Raw genomic sequence first — 20,158 nt, 5'->3', positions numbered from 1 at the left:
ACTGCGCCTGTCTTCCCAGAATCCAGACACCGATTATACTACATTGCCAGTATTAGTGTAAGGTCATTAGGCAATAAATGCGCCTTCTAGCACCTGACATCCCCCTCTATTGTCTGATACTTGTGCAGTGTTCATGCCTCATACGCAGGAGTCTTCTCTAACTGTCCCTCTTTCTGTCTCTCAGGGAGCAGCAGGATGCTATGACACTTCTCTGGATCCTTCACAAGTTACAGACTATTATTTCAGTTTTTACCGACTCTGAGAATGACGCGCTCGTTGAACAGCTGGGAAAAAAAAAACAAATTTTTCCTTTTTTTTTTCCCGTTGGGCACAGAAAACGTGCCCCTCCCCCTCCATGCCCCCCAGACTGCGGGCAGTCGCGGGGTGACCCAAACCCCTCACTGGATGTGCAACACTGGACCAAACCAAGCAGCACTGGAATCAACTGGGCACAACTGGAAATCAGTAAACCATCACACTGGAGACACAGGGAACTATCCCCACGCAAGAAAAATGTGATTGATTTTCTGTATGTTAAATGTTATGTATGATTCTATTACAAACCTTCCCTTTATCTGTGACCCTCCCAATCCTTGATTGAAGTTACCAGGAAGACCCCATCTCCGATTGTTGTTAACCATCTCCGCAAGCTGTGTAGCTCAGCAGTCTGACCTGTTAGCTGCTGCCACTAAGCCAGAGGCTGCACAAGCCGTTTTACGTTACTGAGATATCTTTGTGCTCTATTGTATTTTATGTGAATCCTTTTTTTTTTGGTTCTTGTTTGTTTTGTATTTAATTCTCACCACAAAAGTGCACTTAATCTTAACATGGCGCGAGGACCAATATTGTGCCTCGAAAAGAAGGGGGGCAGTGATTAGTGCCAGATGGTGAATCAGCGCTCCCTAAACTGGGCACGCGGCGCGCCAGCGCTGTGCAAACAGATGAAGTGGTGACTTTATTATTAAGGACCCAGATACCAGACCCCCGATCGGTCTTTCTGACGTCATTTCTGCTCTTAATGTTACAATCCTGTAAGTATGGTTTTCTTACAGTTAATAAGACACTATCGCATTGTATCATTTTAACCCTTCCATGACTGGAGGTCCAGGCCTATAGTATTGGAAGGGTTAAACTGCCATTTTAGCTGGACCTATGAGCTCAAAGCATTTTTAATATTTGTTTTTATCAAATTTCCCAATTTGTATTTATATTTCCCTTGTTACTCTCCTTGCACTGTTATCCCCTTCCTCTTACCCTGTTCTTTGGGTCTGAAGTAAAATATATATATATCTTGTCTGCATATAAATCCCCAAAATATAAATAATTATTTGTACTGTGACTGGTGTTTTGTGACTGCAGAAACATTGATTTTGGAGGCACTGTAGACGCACACCACATAACACTACAGATAAAGGGGTTATTCTGGTTGATCGAGTCCATCAAACCCGGTCTTGCGAATGGTGGCCCGGCCACCACCCATTCGCAAGGGCTATTCCCTCGCAGGGCCTGCAAATGGATGTTACACAGTAACATCCATACGTAGCCTACTGTAATCCACTCACATCATTCGATGGTTGGCGACCATCAAATGATGGCGAAGGTGCACGCATGTAAAAGTGACTCACACTTACATATGCGCGGATGCTCGGGAGTTAGCGGGCGGTCAGCTGACCCCCACAAGGGAGAATAGCCGCTGCCCGTCTGTCAGGGTTTTAGCAGTCGGGATTCCGACGTTGATGTAATTACTGTCGGAATCCTGACTGCCGCTCAGTCATCCGGCACCTATAAAGACAACCTGGTGCCACTGGGGAACAGAATATAAATCAGAAGCCACAGAATGTTGCTGGGACCCCTTACTGCGCCAAGCCATCACCCTGCCAGAATAAGCCTTGTAGGCTTGGGTTTGCTCTGCTTACCTGAACCGGTTGCTGCTGATGTTGTTGCTGTTGATTGTAGGTTACTATTATTCTTATTGCGTAGATTTTTGATAGACTTATACAATAATGAGTTTATCATATGTATGACCTTTGAGTATAAATAACCCTGTTCCAATATAAACAGGAGATTGTTATCTGATATAATACAATATTCATTTAATAATATGTATGGACAAACTCCCTTTCATTGAAATCACATTGGTCAGGTGGAGAATGTGAAGGAAAGGCCTGCTGATCAATGGGCAGCTTTCTGATTGGCTGCTGTATTTGATTGACAGATGGAAGCTGGCAGCTGATTGGCTGTCTAGCCTAAAGTGCTTTACACACCTCCCTGATGGTACCACTGGCTAAGACTCCACCTCAGCTCATTGGGTAATGAAAAATGTAGAACAATTGATGGATGAAAGCAGGCAGGCTGGCCATTTTGGGACGCTCATTGGACTTGTTTAATGCAATGCACCTTTGTATTTTCACATGCATTCGCTTCATGCTGTAACCACTGTGCATAAAAATTTGGAAACATGGCATACAGTGTATCATTTGGTGTCTAAGTCATGTTTCCCATGTTTTTCCTTCCCAGATACTAGCCCGTTTGAGTGTTTGGGGCACTTTTTAGCTAAAATCATCCTAGGGGGCCTAACTGCATATGCTAAAGCCTGCCTATTTTGAATGGTCTAGTGGCCCCTGCAACCTCCAAAAATATCAAAACTTACTTCCCCAATAACCTGCTAACTCACCCCTGAAATACATACTTATTCACCCTATTTTGTTAATTGGACTCATTTCTCATTTGAAATGCCAATTTTTGGGGGGCCAGAAATGTGCGTCTTTAAAAGGTGATTTCTACGATACTCCACTTTTGCGCGTCGGACCTCAACTTTTCCCGTAAACGCAGAAAAACCGCAATTTTCAGGAGAAACGAGACAGACATCCCCTCCCTCTGCCACCCACCCGCCCAACTGACAGCCAGCCATTAGACATGCACAGATAGTTCTGAGGGTCTGTCTGTGATGTCATAAAGGGCTGCTGATCAATGGGCAGCTTTCTGATTGGCTGCTGTATTTGATTGACAGATGGAAGCTGGCAGCTGATTGGCTGTCTAGCCTAAAGTGCTTTACACACCTCCCTGATGGTACCACTGGCTAAGACTCCACCTCAGCTCATTGGGTAATGAAAAATTTAGAACAATTGATGGATGAAAGCAGGCAGGCCGGCCATTTTGGGACGCTCATTGGACTTGTTTAATGCAATGCACCTTTGTATATTCACATGCATTCGCTTCATGCTGTAACCACTGTGCATAAAAATTTGGAAACATGGCATACAGTGTATCATTTGGTGTCTAAGTCATGTTTCCCATGTTTTTTCTTCCCAGATACTAGCCCGTTTGAGTGTTTGGGGCACTTTTTAGGGTACTTGTGTATTTTGGCGGCGCCCGTCGTGGGCATCGTGTGCCTTAACTTTAAGGCACACGACGCGACGCGATGGACGCGATTTTTCCATAGGCTTCAATGTTAAAATATTTTTAACATTGAACCCGATGGAGAAATCGGGTCCATCGCGTCGCGTCGTGTGCCTTAAAGTTAAGGCACACGACGCGACCGACGCGACCGACACGATTTCTCCATAGGCTTCAATGTTAAAATATTTTTAACATTGAAATACTGTCGGTCGCGTCGGACTTGTGCCATTATAATGGCACAAGATCAAATGTAGTTGATAAAGTCCATCTAACATAGAAAACAATGGGAAATGGGCCAATATGGCCCATTTCTCATTGTATATGGCCCCGTCATGTCCAAATATAAATGCCCCCCATTGTCAGCGGCACCCCAGTATTGACGCCAACCCGAAGCGTGGCGAGCGTAGCGAGCCCGCGAGGGGCGGCGGTACGCGTCCTACGACCTTTTCATACCCCTACTATCCACGTCGGCGTGGAGTTGAGAATAGAATAGTGTGGCGAGCGCAGCGAGCCACCGAGTCCGAAGCGTGGCGAGCGCAGCGAGCCCCGCGAGGGGACGCGGATACCTTCACAGGTATCCGCGTCCCCACGCGGGCTTCACAGGTGTCCGCGTCCCCTCGCGGGGCTCGCTGCGCTCGCCACGCTTCGGGCTCGGTGGCTCACTGCGCTCGCCGCACTATTCTATTCTCAACTCCACGCCGACGTGGATAGTAGGGGTATGAAAAGGTCGGAGGACGCGCACCGCCGCCCCTCGCGGGCTCGCTGCGCTCGCCACGCTTCGGGTTGACGTCAATACTGGGGTGCCGCTCACAATGGGGGGGCAGTTATATTTGGACATGACGGGGACATATACAATGAAAAATGGGCCATATTGGCCCATTTCCCATTTTATTCCATGTAAAATGGACTTTATCAAGTCCATCTTATCTTGTGCCATTATAATGGCACAAGACCGACGCGACCGACACGATTTCAATGTTAAAATATTTTAACATTGAAGCCTATGGAGAAATCGCGTCCATCGCGTCGGTCGCGTCGTGTGCCATGTTAATGCACACGTCGCGACACGATGGATGCGATGGACCCGATTTTTCACACACGATGGACGCGATCCTCATCGTGGGCGCCACCAAAATACACAAGTACCCTTTTTAGCTAAAATCATCCTACGGGGCCTAACTGCATATGCTAAAGCCTGCCTATTTTGAATGGTCTAGTGGCCCCTGCAACCTCCAAAAATATCAGGACTTACTTCCCCAATAACCTGCTAACTCACCCCTGAAATACATACTTATTCACCCTATTTTGTTAATTGGATTCATTTCTCATTTAAAATGCCCATTTTTGGTCGGCCAGAAATGTGCGTCTTTAAAAGGTGATTTCTACGATACCCCACTTTTGCGCGTCGGACCTCAACTTTTCCCGTAAACGCAGAAAAAACGCAATTTTCAGGAGAAACGAGACAGACATCCCCTCCCTCTGCCACCCACCCGCCCAACTGACAGCCAGCCATTAGACATGCACAGATAGTTCTGAGGGTCTGTCTGTGATGTCATAAAGGGCCTGCTGATCAATGGGCAGCTTTCTGATTGGCTGCTGTATTTGATTGACAGATGGAAGCTGGCAGCTGATTGGCTGTCTAGCCTAAAGTGCTTTACACACCTCCCTGATGGTACCACTGGCTAAGACTCCACCTCAGCTCATTGGGTAATGAAAAATTTAGAACAATTGATGGATGAAAGCAGGCAGGCCGGCCATTTTGGGACGCTCAGTGGACTTGTTTAATGCAATGCACCTTTGTATATTCACATGCATTCGCTTCATGCTGTAACCACTGTGCATAAAAATTTGGAAACATGTCATACAGTGTTGGTGTCTAAGTCATGTTTCCCATATTTTCCCTTCCCAGATACAAGCCCGTTTGAGTGTTTGGGGCACTTTTTAGCTAAAATCATCCTACAGGGCCTAACTGCATATGCTAAAGCCTGCCTATTTTGAATGGTGTAGTGGCCCCTGCAACCTCCAAAAATATCAGGACTTACTTCCCCATAACCTGCTAACTCACCCCTGAAATACATACTTATTCACCCTATTTTGTTAATTGGACTCATTTCTCATTTGAAATGCCGATTTTTGGGTGGCCAGAAATGTGCGTCTTTAAAAGGTGATTTCTACGATACCCCACTTTTGCGCGTCGGACCTCAACTTTTCCCGTAAACGCAGAAAAAACGCAATTTTCAGGAGAAACGAGACAGACATTACCTCCCTCTGCCACCCACCCGCCCAACTGACAGCCAGCCATTAGACATGCACAGATAGTTCTGAGGGTCTGTCTGTGATGTCATAAAGGGCCTGCTGATCAATGGGCAGCTTTCTGATTGGCTGCTGTATTTGATTGACAGATGGAAGCTGGCAGCTGATTGGCTGTCTAGCCTAAAGTGCTTTACACACCTCCCTGATGGTACCACTGGCTAAGACTCCACCTCAGCTCATTGGGTAATGAAAAATTTAGAACAATTGATGGATGAAAGCAGGCAGGCCGGCCATTTTGGGACGCTCATTGGACTTGTTTAATGCAATGCACCTTTGTATTTTCACATGCATTCGCTTCATGCTGTAACCACTGTGCATAAAAATTTGGAAACATGGCATACAGTGTATCATTTGGTGTCTAAGTCATGTTTCCCATATTTTCCCTTCCCAGATACTAGCCCGTTTGAGTGTTTGGGGCACTTTTTAGCTAAAATCATCCTACGGGGCCTAACTGCATATGCTAAAGCCTGCCTATTTTGAATGGTGTAGTGGCCCCTGCAACCTCCAAAAATATCAGGACTTACTTCCCCAATAACCTGCTAACTCACCCCTGAAATACATACTTATTGACCCTATTTTGTTAATTGGACTCATTTCTCATTTGAAATGCCGATTTTTGGGGGGCCAGAAATGTGCGTCTTTAAAAGGTGATTTCTACGATACCCCACTTTTGCGCGTCAGACCTCAACTTTTCCCGTAAACGCAGAAAAAACGCAATTTTCAGGAGAAACGAGACAGACATCCCCTCCCTCTGCCACCCACCCGCCCAACTGACAGCCAGCCATTAGACATGCACAGATAGTTCTGAGGGTCTGTCTGTGATGTCATAAAGGGCCTGCTGATCAATGGGCAGCTTTCTGATTGGCTGCTGTATTTGATTGACAGATGGAAGCTGGCAGCTGATTGGCTGTCTAGCCTAAAGTGCTTTACACACCTCCCTGATGGTACCACTGGCTAAGACTCCACCTCAGCTCATTGGGTAATGAAAAATTTAGAACAATTGATGGATGAAAGCAGGCAGGCCGGCCATTTTGGGACGCTCATTGGACTTGTTTAATGCAATGCACCTTTGTATTTTCACATGCATTCGCTTCATGCTGTAACCACTGTGCATAAAAATTTGGAAACATGGCATACAGTGTATCATTTGGTGTCTAAGTCATGTTTCCCATATTTTCCCTTCCCAGATACTAGCCCGTTTGAGTGTTTGGGGCACTTTTTAGCTAAAATCATCCTACGGGGCCTAACTGCATATGCTAAAGCCTGCCTATTTTGAATGGTGTAGTGGCCCCTGCAACCTCCAAAAATATCAGGACTTACTTCCCCAATAACCTGCTAACTCACCCCTGAAATACATACTTATTGACCCTATTTTGTTAATTGGACTCATTTCTCATTTGAAATGCCGATTTTTGGGGGGCCAGAAATGTGCGTCTTTAAAAGGTGATTTCTACGATACCCCACTTTTGCGCGTCGGACCTCAACTTTTCCCGTAAACGCAGAAAAAACGCAATTTTCAGGAGAAACGAGACAGACATCCCCTCCCTCTGCCACCCACCCGCCCAACTGACAGCCAGCCATTAGACATGCACAGATAGTTCTGAGGGTCTGTCTGTGATGTCATAAAGGGCCTGCTGATCAATGGGCAGCTTTCTGATTGGCTGCTGTATTTGATTAGCAGATGGAAGCTGGCAGCTGATTGGCTGTCTAGCCTAAAGTGCTTTACACACCTCCCTGATGGTACCACTGGCTAAGACTCCACCTCAGCTCATTGGGTAATGAAAAATTTAGAACAATTGATGGATGAAAGCAGGCAGGCCGGCCATTTTGGGACGCTCAGTGGACTTGTTTAATGCAATGCACCTTTGTATATTCACATGCATTCGCTTCATGCTGTAACCACTGTGCATAAAAATTTGGAAACATGTCATACAGTGTTGGTGTCTAAGTCATGTTTCCCATATTTTCCCTTCCCAGATACAAGCCCGTTTGAGTGTTTGGGGCACTTTTTAGCTAAAATCATCCTACAGGGCCTAACTGCATATGCTAAAGCCTGCCTATTTTGAATGGTGTAGTGGCCCCTGCAACCTCCAAAAATATCAGGACTTACTTCCCCATAACCTGCTAACTCACCCCTGAAATACATACTTATTCACCCTATTTTGTTAATTGGACTCATTTCTCATTTGAAATGCCGATTTTTGGGTGGCCAGAAATGTGCGTCTTTAAAAGGTGATTTCTACGATACCCCACTTTTGCGCGTCGGACCTCAACTTTTCCCGTAAACGCAGAAAAAACGCAATTTTCAGGAGAAACGAGACAGACATTACCTCCCTCTGCCACCCACCCGCCCAACTGACAGCCAGCCATTAGACATGCACAGATAGTTCTGAGGGTCTGTCTGTGATGTCATAAAGGGCCTGCTGATCAATGGGCAGCTTTCTGATTGGCTGCTGTATTTGATTGACAGATGGAAGCTGGCAGCTGATTGGCTGTCTAGCCTAAAGTGCTTTACACACCTCCCTGATGGTACCACTGGCTAAGACTCCACCTCAGCTCATTGGGTAATGAAAAATTTAGAACAATTGATGGATGAAAGCAGGCAGGCCGGCCATTTTGGGACGCTCATTGGACTTGTTTAATGCAATGCACCTTTGTATTTTCACATGCATTCGCTTCATGCTGTAACCACTGTGCATAAAAATTTGGAAACATGGCATACAGTGTATCATTTGGTGTCTAAGTCATGTTTCCCATATTTTCCCTTCCCAGATACTAGCCCGTTTGAGTGTTTGGGGCACTTTTTAGCTAAAATCATCCTACGGGGCCTAACTGCATATGCTAAAGCCTGCCTATTTTGAATGGTGTAGTGGCCCCTGCAACCTCCAAAAATATCAGGACTTACTTCCCCAATAACCTGCTAACTCACCCCTGAAATATATACTTATTGACCCTATTTTGTTAATTGGACTCATTTCTCATTTGAAATGCCGATTTTTGGGGGGCCAGAAATGTGCGTCTTTAAAAGGTGATTTCTACGATACCCCACTTTTGCGCGTCGGACCTCAACTTTTCCCGTAAACGCAGAAAAAACGCAATTTTCAGGAGAAACGAGACAGACATCCCCTCCCTCTGCCACCCACCCGCCCAACTGACAGCCAGCCATTAGACATGCACAGATAGTTCTGAGGGTCTGTCTGTGATGTCATAAAGGGCCTGCTGATCAATGGGCAGCTTTCTGATTGGCTGCTGTATTTGATTGACAGATGGAAGCTGGCAGCTGATTGGCTGTCTAGCCTAAAGTGCTTTACACACCTCCCTGATGGTACCACTGGCTAAGACTACACCTCAGCTCATTGGGTAATGAAAAATTTAGAACAATTGATGGATGAAAGCAGGCAGGCCGGCCATTTTGGGACGCTCATTGGACTTGTTTAATGCAATGCACCTTTGTATATTCACATGCATTCGCTTCATGCTATAACAACTGTGCATAAAAATTTGGAAACATGGCATACAGTGTATCATTTGGTGTCTAAGTCATGTTTCCCATATTTTCCCTTCCCAGATACAAGCCCGTTTGAGTGTTTGGGGCAATTTTTAGCTAAAATCATCCTACAGGGCCTAACTGCATATGCTAAAGCCTGCCTATTTTGAATGGTGTAGTGGCCCCTGCAACCTCCAAAAATATCAGGACTTACTTCCCCAATAACCTGCTAACTCACCCCTGAAATACATACTTATTCACCCAATTTTGTTCATTGGACTCATTTCTCATTTGAAATGCCCATTTTTGGGGGGCCAGAAATGTGCGTCTTTAACCCCTTACCGCCGCAGCCTGTTTTTGCCTTCCTGTCAGAGCCCTTTTTTTCAAATCTGACATGTATCACTTTATGTGGGGATAACTTTTTATTGCTTTTACTTATCCCAGTGATTTTGAGATTGTTTTCTCGTGACACATTGTACTTTAAGTTAGTGGTAAATTTTGGTCGATACAGTCTGTGTTTATTTGTGAAAAATACCAAAATGTCATAAAAAAATTGAAAATTTTGCAATTTGCAAAATGTTAAATTTTCTGCTTGTGAGACAAATAATCATACCACTCAAAATAGTTAATAACTTACAAAGACCATATGTCTACTTTATGTTGCCATCATAATTTCAACCTCCTTTTAATTTTTTTGGACACTAGGAGGCTTAAAATATGAATAGCAAATTCTCATATTTTCAAGAAAATTTCAAACACTGATTTTTTTAGGGACCAGTTCAGTTCTGATGTGACTTTGAGGGACTTGTATGTGAGACACCCCCATACATGATGCCATTTCAAAAACTGCACCCCTCACAGTATTCAAAACAGCATTTTGGAAGTTTGTTAACCCTTTAATGTTTCACAGGAATAAAAACAAAGTGTAGGTGAAATTTCAAAATTTCATTTTTTTAGCAGATTTTAAATTTTAATACATTTTTCTAAGGAACACAGTAGATTTTACTATAGAAATGTGACTAAAAATTGATTCCCCCAATTCTTTTGTTTTCATAAATATCCTATATGTGGCCCTAGTGTGCACATTGACCAAACCACAGGCTTCATAATAGAAGGAGCACCTACTTGATTTTGGAGCCTCCTTTTTATGAGATTTTTTTTTAGGCACCATGTAGGTTTCTAGGCACCATAAGATGCTAAAAGTTAGGAACCTCCCCCACAAGTGATCCCATTTTGCAAACTACACCCCTCAGGGAATTCATCTAGGGGTATAGTGTACATTTCAAACCCCCAGGGGTTTCACCAATTTTGGTACAACTGGGCTGTGAAAATAAAAAATTACATTTTTTTACACAAAAATGCAGTTCTGGCTCAAAATGTTTCATTTTCACAAGCAATGAAGGAGACTAAGCACCCCAAAATCTGTGCCGCAATTTCTCCCGAGTACGGCAATGCCTCATATGTGACCAAAAAATACCATTTGGGTGCATGGCAGGACTCAGAAGGGAAGGAGTGATATTTGGATTTTGCAGCACAGATTCTGGTGGAATGAATGGTGGGTGCTATGTCGCATTAGCAAGACCCCCGAAGCACCAATACAGTGGAACCCCCCCACAAGTGACCCCATTTTGCAAACTACACCCCTCAGGGAATTCATCTAGGGGTATAGTGTACATTTCAAACCCCCAGGGGTTTCACCAATTTTGGTACAACTGGGCTGTGAAAATGAAAAATTACATTTTTTTACACAAAAATGCAGTTCTGGCTCAAAATTTTTCAGTTTCACAAGGAATGAAGGAGACAAAGCACCCCAAAATCTGTGCCGCAATTTCTCCCGAGTACGGCAATGCCTCATATGTGACCAAAAAATACCATTTGGGTGCAGGGCAGGACTCAGAAGGGAAGGAGTGATATTTGGATTTTGCAGCACAGATTCTGGTGGAATGAATGGTGGGTGCTATGTCGCATTAGCAAGACCCCCGAAGCACCAATACAGTGGAACCCCCCCACAAGTGACCCCATTTTGCAAACTACACCCCACAGGGAATTCATCTAGGGGTATAGTGTACATTTCAAACCCCCAGGGGTTTCACCAATTTTGGTACAACTGGGCTGTGAAAATGAAAAATTACATTTTTTTACACAAAAATGCAGTTCTGGCTCAAAATTTTTCATTTTCACAAGGAATGAAGGAGACAAAGCACCCCAAAATCTGTGCCGCAATTTCTCCCGAGTACGGCAATGCCTCATATGTGACCAAAAAATACCATTTGGGTGCATGGCAGGACTCAGAAGGGAAGGAGTGATATTTGGATTTTGCAGCACAGATTCTGGTGGAATGAATAGTGGGTGCTATGTCGCATTAGCAAGACCCCCGAAGCACGGTGAAATGATGAACCTAATAATCCATAGATGTGTGGTATATTTTAAAACACTCCTTTATACATAGGCCGGGTTTGTCGGGGCAAGTGTCACACTGGAAAATAGTTTGCTTTCTTATTCCCTTTTTATAGCAAACTTTGCACCTTTTTTGTGTCCTGCCCTTTTTTCCAGTGGAGGGGATTTCGTTAGGAAAATGCTGCCCTGATACAATACGGGGGCCAGTACTAGAAGTACTGGGGCCCTCTGCCTGCTGGTTCCCAAATATTAGGCCCTTTATGACTTCCTCTTGAAAGTGCATAAATGTCCCCGTCTGGCTGGTAGAACGGAATAGTACGTAAGCATTATACAGTGCCATCTGGATGATATACACGGCCAGCTTCTTATACCATATTTTTGTTTTCCGCAGGGCACTGTACGGCTTCAGTACCTGATCTGAAAGATCCACTCCGCCCATGTACTTATTGTAATCTAGGATACAAATAGGTTTTGAGGTGTGGGTACTGGTACCTCGTACAGGGACGGAGGTGGTACTGTCTCCGTGAATTGTTGTCAGTATAAGGACATCCCTCTTGTCCTTATATTTTCGGTGGACAACATATTTTCGGTGGATTGTGCCCTGCTTTCACCCTTTCTCAGTAATTGGGCAACGTGTGTTTTTGGGAGGCCTCTTTGGTTCTTGCGCACAGTACCGCAAGCTGCTGTACCTCTTGAACCAAGGGCCTTAAACAGGGGGATGCTGGTGTAAAAGTTATCCACATAGAGGTGATAACCCTTATCCAGGAATGGGTGCACTAAATCCCAGACAATCTTTCCACTAACACCTACGAGGGAGGGGGGGCATTCTGGCGGTTCAATTCTTGTGTCCTTCCCTTCATATACCCTAAACCTGTGGGTGTACCCTGAGGTACTTTCGCACAGCTTATACATTTTTATGCCATACCTTGCCCTCTTATTGGGAAGGTACTGGCGGAATTTAACCCTTCCTTTAAAATGTATAAGTGACTCGTCTACACAAATGAATTTTTCGGGGATGTACATCTCAGCAAATTTGGCGCTGAAATGTTCAATGACCGGCCTGACTTTGAATAGCCGGTCAAAGGTGGGATCATCTCTGGGTGGGCACTGTGCATTATCGTTGTAATGCAAAAATTTAAGGATTGTCTCAAAACGAGTCCGGGTCATGGCCATACGATGAAGTGGGGTGCTGTACAGAACATCTGTACTCCAATATTGTCTAATTTCTGGCTTTTTAACTATGCCCATATGTAACACCAGACCCCAAAACGTCATCATCTCTACTGCATCTACAGGGGTCCACCTAGCAAATGATGACGTGGGGTTTTGAGCAATAAACTGCTGGGCATATAAATTACTTTGGTCCACCATTAAATTTATAAAATCATCAGAGAAAAATACTTTTAAAAAGTCAATTTCTTTGAGGCCTGTAGTATCAAATTGGATTCCTGGGTTGGCCAAAAACTCAGGAACCTGGGGCTCAAAATTGTCTGGTGGTGGGGTCCATACGGGATCAATCATTTGGGGGGGGTCTCAGCTGCTCTACGGGGGCGTCTTTGAGGGAGTCCCTCATCACTAGAGGAGGAAGAGGAGCTTAAGACGAATGCAAATTCATCGCTTACATCACTGGCTGTGTCAGAGGCAATAAGGGCATATGCTTTCTCCGCTGAAAACAGTCTTTGGGATGATTGGGACATTTTTATTATTTTTGTGTTTGTGTAATTGTAGTGTTTCAACACGTGTATAGTGTAGGGGGGTACAAACTTTATTTCAACACGGGGGGTATGTAGTGTGTATGTAGTGCTTTAACACGTGTAAGTGCACTTAAGGGGCAGCAGCTTCAAGGCAGCTTTTGGTACAACCTTGAAGGGGTTAAAAGAAAAAAAAAAAGCTCCTGCGCCAAAAATTGAGCACAGATGTTGGTCAGTAACGTCCGTCACTGATCAGCGCTCAGCGGCCACAGGACACCCACAAAATCACCGTGGGTGTAAACAAATTAAAAAAAAAGACCCCACAGCACAATAAAAAAAAAATTTTTTTTAAAAAACTGCTGATCAGTCAAAGGCAACAGGAATTTGATCCAAAAAAAAAATTAGATCAACCCTGTGCCAAAAATGCTGATCAGTGATGTACGTCTGCACTGCAATCAGCCACAGGGGGCAGGAGAGACAAAATTATATTTTACTATGATGCTGCAGAAGCAGGCAGCAGGCAGCACGGATGCCACCACACCACCAACGCTGATCGAGGTCAGATAGGTCACATAGGGGGGCAGTTAATACTGATCAGCACAAATGGGGGGCAGGAAAAAAAGCAGTGCAGAGGGTTAAGCCCGTCTGCACTGCAATCAGCCACAGGGGGCAGGAGAGACCAAATTATATTTTACTATGATGCTGCAGCAGCAGAAGCAGGCAGCAGGCAGCACGGATGCCACCACACCACCAACGCTGATCGAGGTCAGATAGGTCAGATAGGGGGACAGATGGGCACGGAGACCGCTCTGCACGCTGTTCCTGACCGGAATGGCGGCGGCAGGGCGGTCTCCGTTACTTTCACTGAGGTGCAATGGCTGTGATTGGTCTGTCGGTCCGACGGACCAATCACAGCCTTGGGGGCAGGTGGTGTGAGGTGGGGTGACCACCAGTGACCCCTTTACACCCGGTGGTGATTGGTGCTGTACTTAACAGCACCAATCACCACCGATCCCTGTGTCAACGAGCGCCGTTATTCGCCGGTACACAGAAAACGCTGCAATTGGTTGTTCACATTTGAACAGCCAATCGCAGCGATCGCCGATGGGGGGGGAGAGCAGCCATCTCCCCTCTGTCACCGCGTCTATAGAGGCGGTGACACTTTAAATGCATGACGTACATTTATGCCATGCGTCGGGAAGTACATCCCGACCATGACCATGTAGGTCAAATGTCGGGAAGGGGTTAAATAGCTAGAGAATAAAAACAATTTGCCAGTAATGTGAAAAAACCTACAGCACCTGGTGTTCCCATGTGGTCTCCCACCCAAGTACTAACCAGGCCCAACACTGCTTAGCTTCCAAGATCAGACGAGATTGGGCCTATCCAATGTGGTATGGCTATAGGTGAGATACAGGCACTTTTTTGCCCTCTTCTACTTCTATCACCAGGTAGGCTAATAAAAAAGTTTCCTAACTGTATTGGCTTACTGAAAAAAATCATGTGTTGGTAATGTAAAAAGACCTACAGGACATGATATTAGCAGGGGGTCTTAAATTAAAATACTAAAGAGGCTTAACACTGTTTAGCTGCCAAAAGCAGTTGGAATTGGGCCTAAACAGTGTGGTAAGTCTTTAGGTGATGGCTATTGTGTCTGTTTGACCTCTTCCAAATGTCTGTGCTGGCAATAAAAAGAAAAAGTTTCCAATTTAAATAGCTAGAGAATAAAAACAATTTGCCAGTAATGTGAAAAAACCTACAGCACCTGGTGTTCCCATGTGGTCTCCCACCCAAGTACTAACCAGGCCCAACACTGCTTAGTTTCCAAGATCAGACAAGATTGGGCCTATCCAATGTGGTATGGCTGTAGGGGAGATACAGGCACTTTTTTGCCCTCTTCTACTTCTATCACCAGGTAAGCTAATAAAAAAGTTTCCTAACTGTATTGGCTTACTGAAAAAAAACATGTGTTGGTAATGTAAAAAGACCTACAGGACATGATATTAGCAGGGGGTCTTAAATTAAACTACTAAAGAGCCTCAACACTGTTTAGCTGCCAAAAGCAGTTGGAATTGGGCCTAAACAGTGTGGTAAGTCTTTAGGTGATGGCTATTGTGTCTGTTTTACCTCTTCCAAATGTTAGTGCTGGCAATAAAAAGAAAAAGTTTCCAATTTAAATAGCTAGAGAATAAAAACAATTTGACAGTAATGTGAAAAAACCTACAGCACCTGGTGTTCCCATGTGGTCTCCCACCCAAGTACTAACCAGGCCCAACACTGCTTAGTTTATAAGATCAGATGAGATTTGGCCTATCCAATGTGGTATGGCTGTAGGTGAGATACAGGCACTTTTTTGCCCTCTTCTACTTCTATCACCAGGTAAGCTAATACAAAAGTTTCCTAACTGTATTGGCTTACTGAAAAAAATCATGTGTTGGTAATGTAAAAAGACCTACAGGACATGATATTAGCAGGGGGTCTTAAATTAAACTACTAAAGAGGCTCAACACTGTTTAGCTGCCAAAAGCAGTTGGAATTGGGTCTAAACAGTGTGGTAAGTCTTTATGTGATGGCTATTGTGTCTGTTTGTCCTCTTCCAAATGTCTGTGCTGGCAATAAAAAGAAAAAGTTTCCAATTTAAATAGCTAGAGAATAAAAACAATTTGCCAGTAATGTGAAAAAACCTACAGCACCTGGTGTTCCCATGTGGTCTCCCACCCAAGTACTAACCAGGCCCAACACTGCTTAGCTTCCAAGATCAGACGAGATTGGGCCTATCCAATGTGGTATGGCTGTAGGTGAGATAAAAGCACTTTTTTGCCTTCTTCTACTTCTATCACCAGGTAAGCTAATACAAAAGTTTCCTAACTGTATTGGCTTACTGAAAAAAATCATGTGTTGGTAATGTAAAAAGACCTACAGGACATGATATTAGCAGGGGGTCTTAAATTAAACTACTAAAGAGGCTCAACACTGTTTAGCTGCCAAAAGCAGTTGGAATTGAGCCTAAACAGTGTGGTAGGTCTTTAGGTGATGGCTATTGTGTCTGTTTGACCTCTTCCAAATGTCTGTGCTGGCAATAAAAAGAAAAAGTTTCCAATTTAAATAGCTAGAGAATAAAAACAATTTGCCAGTAATGTGAAAAATCCTACAGCACCTGGTGTTCCCATGTGGTTTCCCACCCAAGTACTAACCAGGCCCAACACTGCTTAGCTTCCAAGATCAGACGAGATTGGGCCTATCCAATGTGGTATGGCTGTAGGTGAGTTAACTTCACTTTTTTGCCCTCTTCTACTTCTATCACCAGGTAAGCTAATACAAAAGTTTCCTAACTGTATTGGCTTACTGAAAAAAATCATGTGTTGGTAATGTAAAAAGACCTACAGGACATGATATTAGCAGGGGGTCTTAAATTAAACTACTAAAGAGCCTCAACACTGTTTAGCTGCCAAAAGCAGTTGGAATTGGGCCTAAACAGTGTGGTAAGTCTTTAGGTGATGGCTATTGTGTCTGTTTGACCTCTTCCAAATGTCTGTGCTGGCAATAAAAATAAAAAGTTTCCAATTTAAATAGCTAGAGAATAAAAACAATTTGCCAGTAATGTGAAAAAACCTACAGCACCTGGATTTCCCATGTGGTCTCCCACCCAAGTACTAACCAGGCCCAACACTGCTTAGCTTCCAAGATCAGACGAGATTGGGCCTATCCAATGTGGTATGGCTGTAGGTGAGATACAGGCACTTTTTTGCCCTCTTCTACTTCTATCACCAGGTAAGCTAATAAAAAAGTTTCCTAACTGTATTGGCTTACTTAAAAAAAATCATGTGTTGGTAATGTAAAAAGACCTACAGGACATGATATTAGCAGGGGGTCTTAAATTAAACTACTAAAGAGCCTCAACACTGTTTAGCTGCCAAAAGCAGTTGGAATTGGGCCTAAACAGTGTGGTAAGTCTTTAGGTGATGGATATTGTGTCTGTTTTACCTCTTCCAAATGTCAGTGCTGGCAATAAAAAGAAAACGTTTCCAATTTAAATAGCTAGAGAATAAAAACAATTTGCCAGTAATGTGAAAAAACCTACAGCACCTGGTGTTCCCATGTGGTCTCCCACCCAAGTACTAACCAGGCCCAACACTGCTTAGCTTCCAAGATCAGGCCTATCCAATGTGGTATGGCTGTAGGTGAGATAGAGGCACTTTTTTGCCCTCTTCTACTTCTATCACCAGGTAAGCTAATAAAAAAGTTTCCTAACTGTATTGGCTTACTGAAAAAAATCATGTGTTGGTAATGTAAAAAGACCTACAGGACATGATATTAGCAGCGGGTCCTAAATTAAACTACAAAAGAGGCTCAACACTGTTTAGCTGCCAAAAGCAGTTGGAATTGAGCCTAAACAGTGTGGTAAGTCTTTAGGTGATGGATATTGTGTCTGTTTGACCTCTTCCAAATGTCTGTGCTGGCAATAAAAAGAAAAAGTTTCCAATTTAAATAGCTAGAGAATAAAAACAATTTGCCAGTAATGTGAAAAAACCTACGGCACCTGGTGTTCCCATGTGGTCTCCCACCCAAGTACTAACCAGGCCCAACACTGCTTGGCTTCCAAGATCAGACGAGATTGGGCCTATCCAATGTGGTATGGCTGTAGGTGAGATACAGGCACTTTTTTGCCCTCTTCTACTTCTATCACCAGGTAAGCTAATAAAAAAGTTTCCTAACTGTATTGGCTTACTTAAAAAAAATCATGTGTTGGTAATGTAAAAAGACCTACAGGACATGATATTAGCAGGGGGTCTTAAATTAAACTACTAAAGAGCCTCAACACTGTTTAGCTGCCAAAAGCAGTTGGAATTGGGCCTAAACAGTGTGGTAAGTCTTTAGGTGATGGATATTGTGTCTGTTTTACCTCTTCCAAATGTCAGTGCTGGCAATAAAAAGAAAACGTTTCCAATTTAAATAGCTAGAGAATAAAAACAATTTGCCAGTAATGTGAAAAAACCTACAGCACCTGGTGTTCCCATGTGGTCTCCCACCCAAGTACTAACCAGGCCCAACACTGCTTAGCTTCCAAGATCAGACAAGATTGGGCCTATCCAATGTGGTATGGCTGTAGGTGAGATAGAGGCACTTTTTTGCCCTCTTCTACTTCTATCACCAGGTAAGCTAATAAAAAAGTTTCCTAACTGTATTGGCTTACTGAAAAAAATCATGTGTTGGTAATGTAAAAAGACCTACAGGACATGATATTAGCAGGGGGTCTTAAATTAAACTACTAAAGAGGCTCAACACTGTTTAGCTGCCAAAAGCAGTTGGAATTGTGCCTAAAAAGTGTGGTAAGTCTTTAGGTGATGGCTATTGTGTCTGTTTGACCTCTTCCAAATGTCTGTGCTGGCAATAAAAAGAAAAAGTTTCCAATTTAAATAGCTAGAGAATAAAAACAATTTGCCAGTAATGAGAAAAAACCTACAGCACCTGGTGTTCCCACGTGGTCTCCCACCCAAGTACTAACCAGGCCCAACACTGCTTAGCTTATAAGATCAGATGAGATTGGGCCTATCCAATGTGGTATGGCTGTAGGTGAGATACAGGCACTTTTTTGCCCTCTTCTACTTCTATCACCAGGTAAGCTAATAAAAAAGTTTCCTAACTGTATTGGCTTACTGAAAAAAATCATGTGTTGGTAATGTAAAAATACCTACAGGACATGATATTAGCAGGGGGTCTTAAATTAAACTACTAAAGAGGCTCAACACTGTTTAGCTGCCAAAAGCAGTTGGAATTGGGCCTAAACAGTGTGGTAAGTCTTTAGGTGATGGCTATTGTGTCTGTTTGAACTCTTCCAAATGTTTGTGCTGGCAATAAAAAGAAAAAGTTTCCAATTTAAATAGCTAGAGAATAAAAACAATTTGCCAGTAATGTGAAAAAACCTACAGCACCTGGTGTTCCCATGTGGTCTCCCACCCAAGTACTAACCAGGCCCAACACTGCTTAGCTTCCAAGATCAGACGAGATTGGGCTTATCCAATGTGGTATGGCTGTAGGTGAGACATAGGCACTTTTTTGCCATCTTCTACTTTTATCACAAGGTAAGCTAATACAAAAGTTTCCTAACTGTATTGGCTTACTGAAAAAAATCATGTGTTGGTAATGTAAAAAGACCTACAGGACATGATATTAGCAGGGGGTCTTAAATTAAACTACAAAAGAGGCTCAACACTGTTTAGCTGCCAAAAGCAGTTGGAATTGAGCCTAAACAGTGTGGTAAGTCTTTAGGTGATGGATATTGTGTCTGTTTTACCTCTTCCAAATGTCAGTGCTGGCAATAAAAAGAAAAAGTTTCCAATTTAAATAGCTAGAGAATAAAAACAATTTGCCAGTAATGTGAAAAAACCTACAGCACCTGGTGTTCCCATGTGGTCTCCTACCCAAGTACTAACCAGGCCCAACACTGCTTAGCTTCCAAGATCAGACGAGATTGGGCCTATCCAATGAGGTATGGGTGTAGGTGAGATCCAAGCACTTTTTTGCCCTCTTCTACTTCTATCACCAGGTAAGCTAATAAAAAAGTTACCTAACTGTATTGGCTTACTGAAAAAAATCATGTGTTGGTAATGTAAAAAGGGTACTTGTGAGTTATCTGGACGCCCGATTTTTTGATTGTATGCCTTAAGTTAAGGCATACAATCAGATGCGATGCGATGCGATATCGCATCGCATCGCATCGCATCGCATGCGACCATCGGATGCGATGACCCGATTTTTCCATAGGAATCAATGTTAAAATGATTCCTATGGAAAAAGGGGTCCTTTTCATACCCCTACTATCCAAGTGGGCATGGAGTTGGATATAAACCTGTGGCGAGCGTAGCGAGCC

At 43.6% G+C, this 20,158-nt stretch overlaps 10 non-coding genes and 2 pseudogenes across 10 annotated transcripts; all 12 read right to left on the bottom strand.

The window, feature by feature from the left end:
* Positions 1–14,576: 14,576 nt before the first annotated feature.
* LOC146014284 (5S ribosomal RNA) lies at positions 14,577–14,695 on the bottom strand. The gene has a single exon (XR_014447233.1). It is a non-coding gene; the product is annotated as a 5S ribosomal RNA (ribosomal RNA).
* Positions 14,696–15,040: 345 nt separating this feature from the next.
* LOC146017369 (5S ribosomal RNA) lies at positions 15,041–15,159 on the bottom strand. Its single transcript, XR_014450244.1, has one exon. It is a non-coding gene; the product is annotated as a 5S ribosomal RNA (ribosomal RNA).
* A 345-nt stretch (positions 15,160–15,504) lies between these two features.
* LOC146017602 (5S ribosomal RNA) lies at positions 15,505–15,623 on the bottom strand. Its single transcript, XR_014450469.1, has one exon. It is a non-coding gene; the product is annotated as a 5S ribosomal RNA (ribosomal RNA).
* A 345-nt stretch (positions 15,624–15,968) lies between these two features.
* On the bottom strand, positions 15,969–16,087 carry LOC146012655 (5S ribosomal RNA). The gene has a single exon (XR_014445778.1). It is a non-coding gene; the product is annotated as a 5S ribosomal RNA (ribosomal RNA).
* A 345-nt stretch (positions 16,088–16,432) lies between these two features.
* On the bottom strand, positions 16,433–16,551 carry LOC146016325 (5S ribosomal RNA). The gene has a single exon (XR_014449221.1). It is a non-coding gene; the product is annotated as a 5S ribosomal RNA (ribosomal RNA).
* Positions 16,552–16,896: 345 nt separating this feature from the next.
* Positions 16,897–17,015, bottom strand: LOC146013911 (5S ribosomal RNA). The gene has a single exon (XR_014446875.1). It is a non-coding gene; the product is annotated as a 5S ribosomal RNA (ribosomal RNA).
* A 346-nt stretch (positions 17,016–17,361) lies between these two features.
* LOC146011496 (5S ribosomal RNA) lies at positions 17,362–17,470 on the bottom strand (annotated as a pseudogene).
* A 345-nt stretch (positions 17,471–17,815) lies between these two features.
* Positions 17,816–17,934, bottom strand: LOC146016774 (5S ribosomal RNA). Its single transcript, XR_014449653.1, has one exon. It is a non-coding gene; the product is annotated as a 5S ribosomal RNA (ribosomal RNA).
* A 346-nt stretch (positions 17,935–18,280) lies between these two features.
* Positions 18,281–18,399, bottom strand: LOC146015870 (5S ribosomal RNA). The gene has a single exon (XR_014448778.1). It is a non-coding gene; the product is annotated as a 5S ribosomal RNA (ribosomal RNA).
* Positions 18,400–18,744: 345 nt separating this feature from the next.
* Positions 18,745–18,863, bottom strand: LOC146017611 (5S ribosomal RNA). The gene has a single exon (XR_014450477.1). It is a non-coding gene; the product is annotated as a 5S ribosomal RNA (ribosomal RNA).
* A 345-nt stretch (positions 18,864–19,208) lies between these two features.
* On the bottom strand, positions 19,209–19,327 carry LOC146013122 (5S ribosomal RNA). The gene has a single exon (XR_014446106.1). It is a non-coding gene; the product is annotated as a 5S ribosomal RNA (ribosomal RNA).
* Positions 19,328–19,672: 345 nt separating this feature from the next.
* On the bottom strand, positions 19,673–19,791 carry LOC146010739 (5S ribosomal RNA; annotated as a pseudogene).
* Positions 19,792–20,158: the final 367 nt, after the last annotated feature.

This window comes from Crinia signifera, chromosome 6, assembly GCF_055691185.1.
Source record: "Crinia signifera chromosome 6, ASM5569118v1, whole genome shotgun sequence".
NCBI classification, from domain to species: Eukaryota; Metazoa; Chordata; class Amphibia; order Anura; family Myobatrachidae; genus Crinia; species Crinia signifera.
The sequence above is the reverse complement of the archived record's forward strand: the minus strand, read 5'-3'. Positions and strand labels throughout refer to the sequence as shown.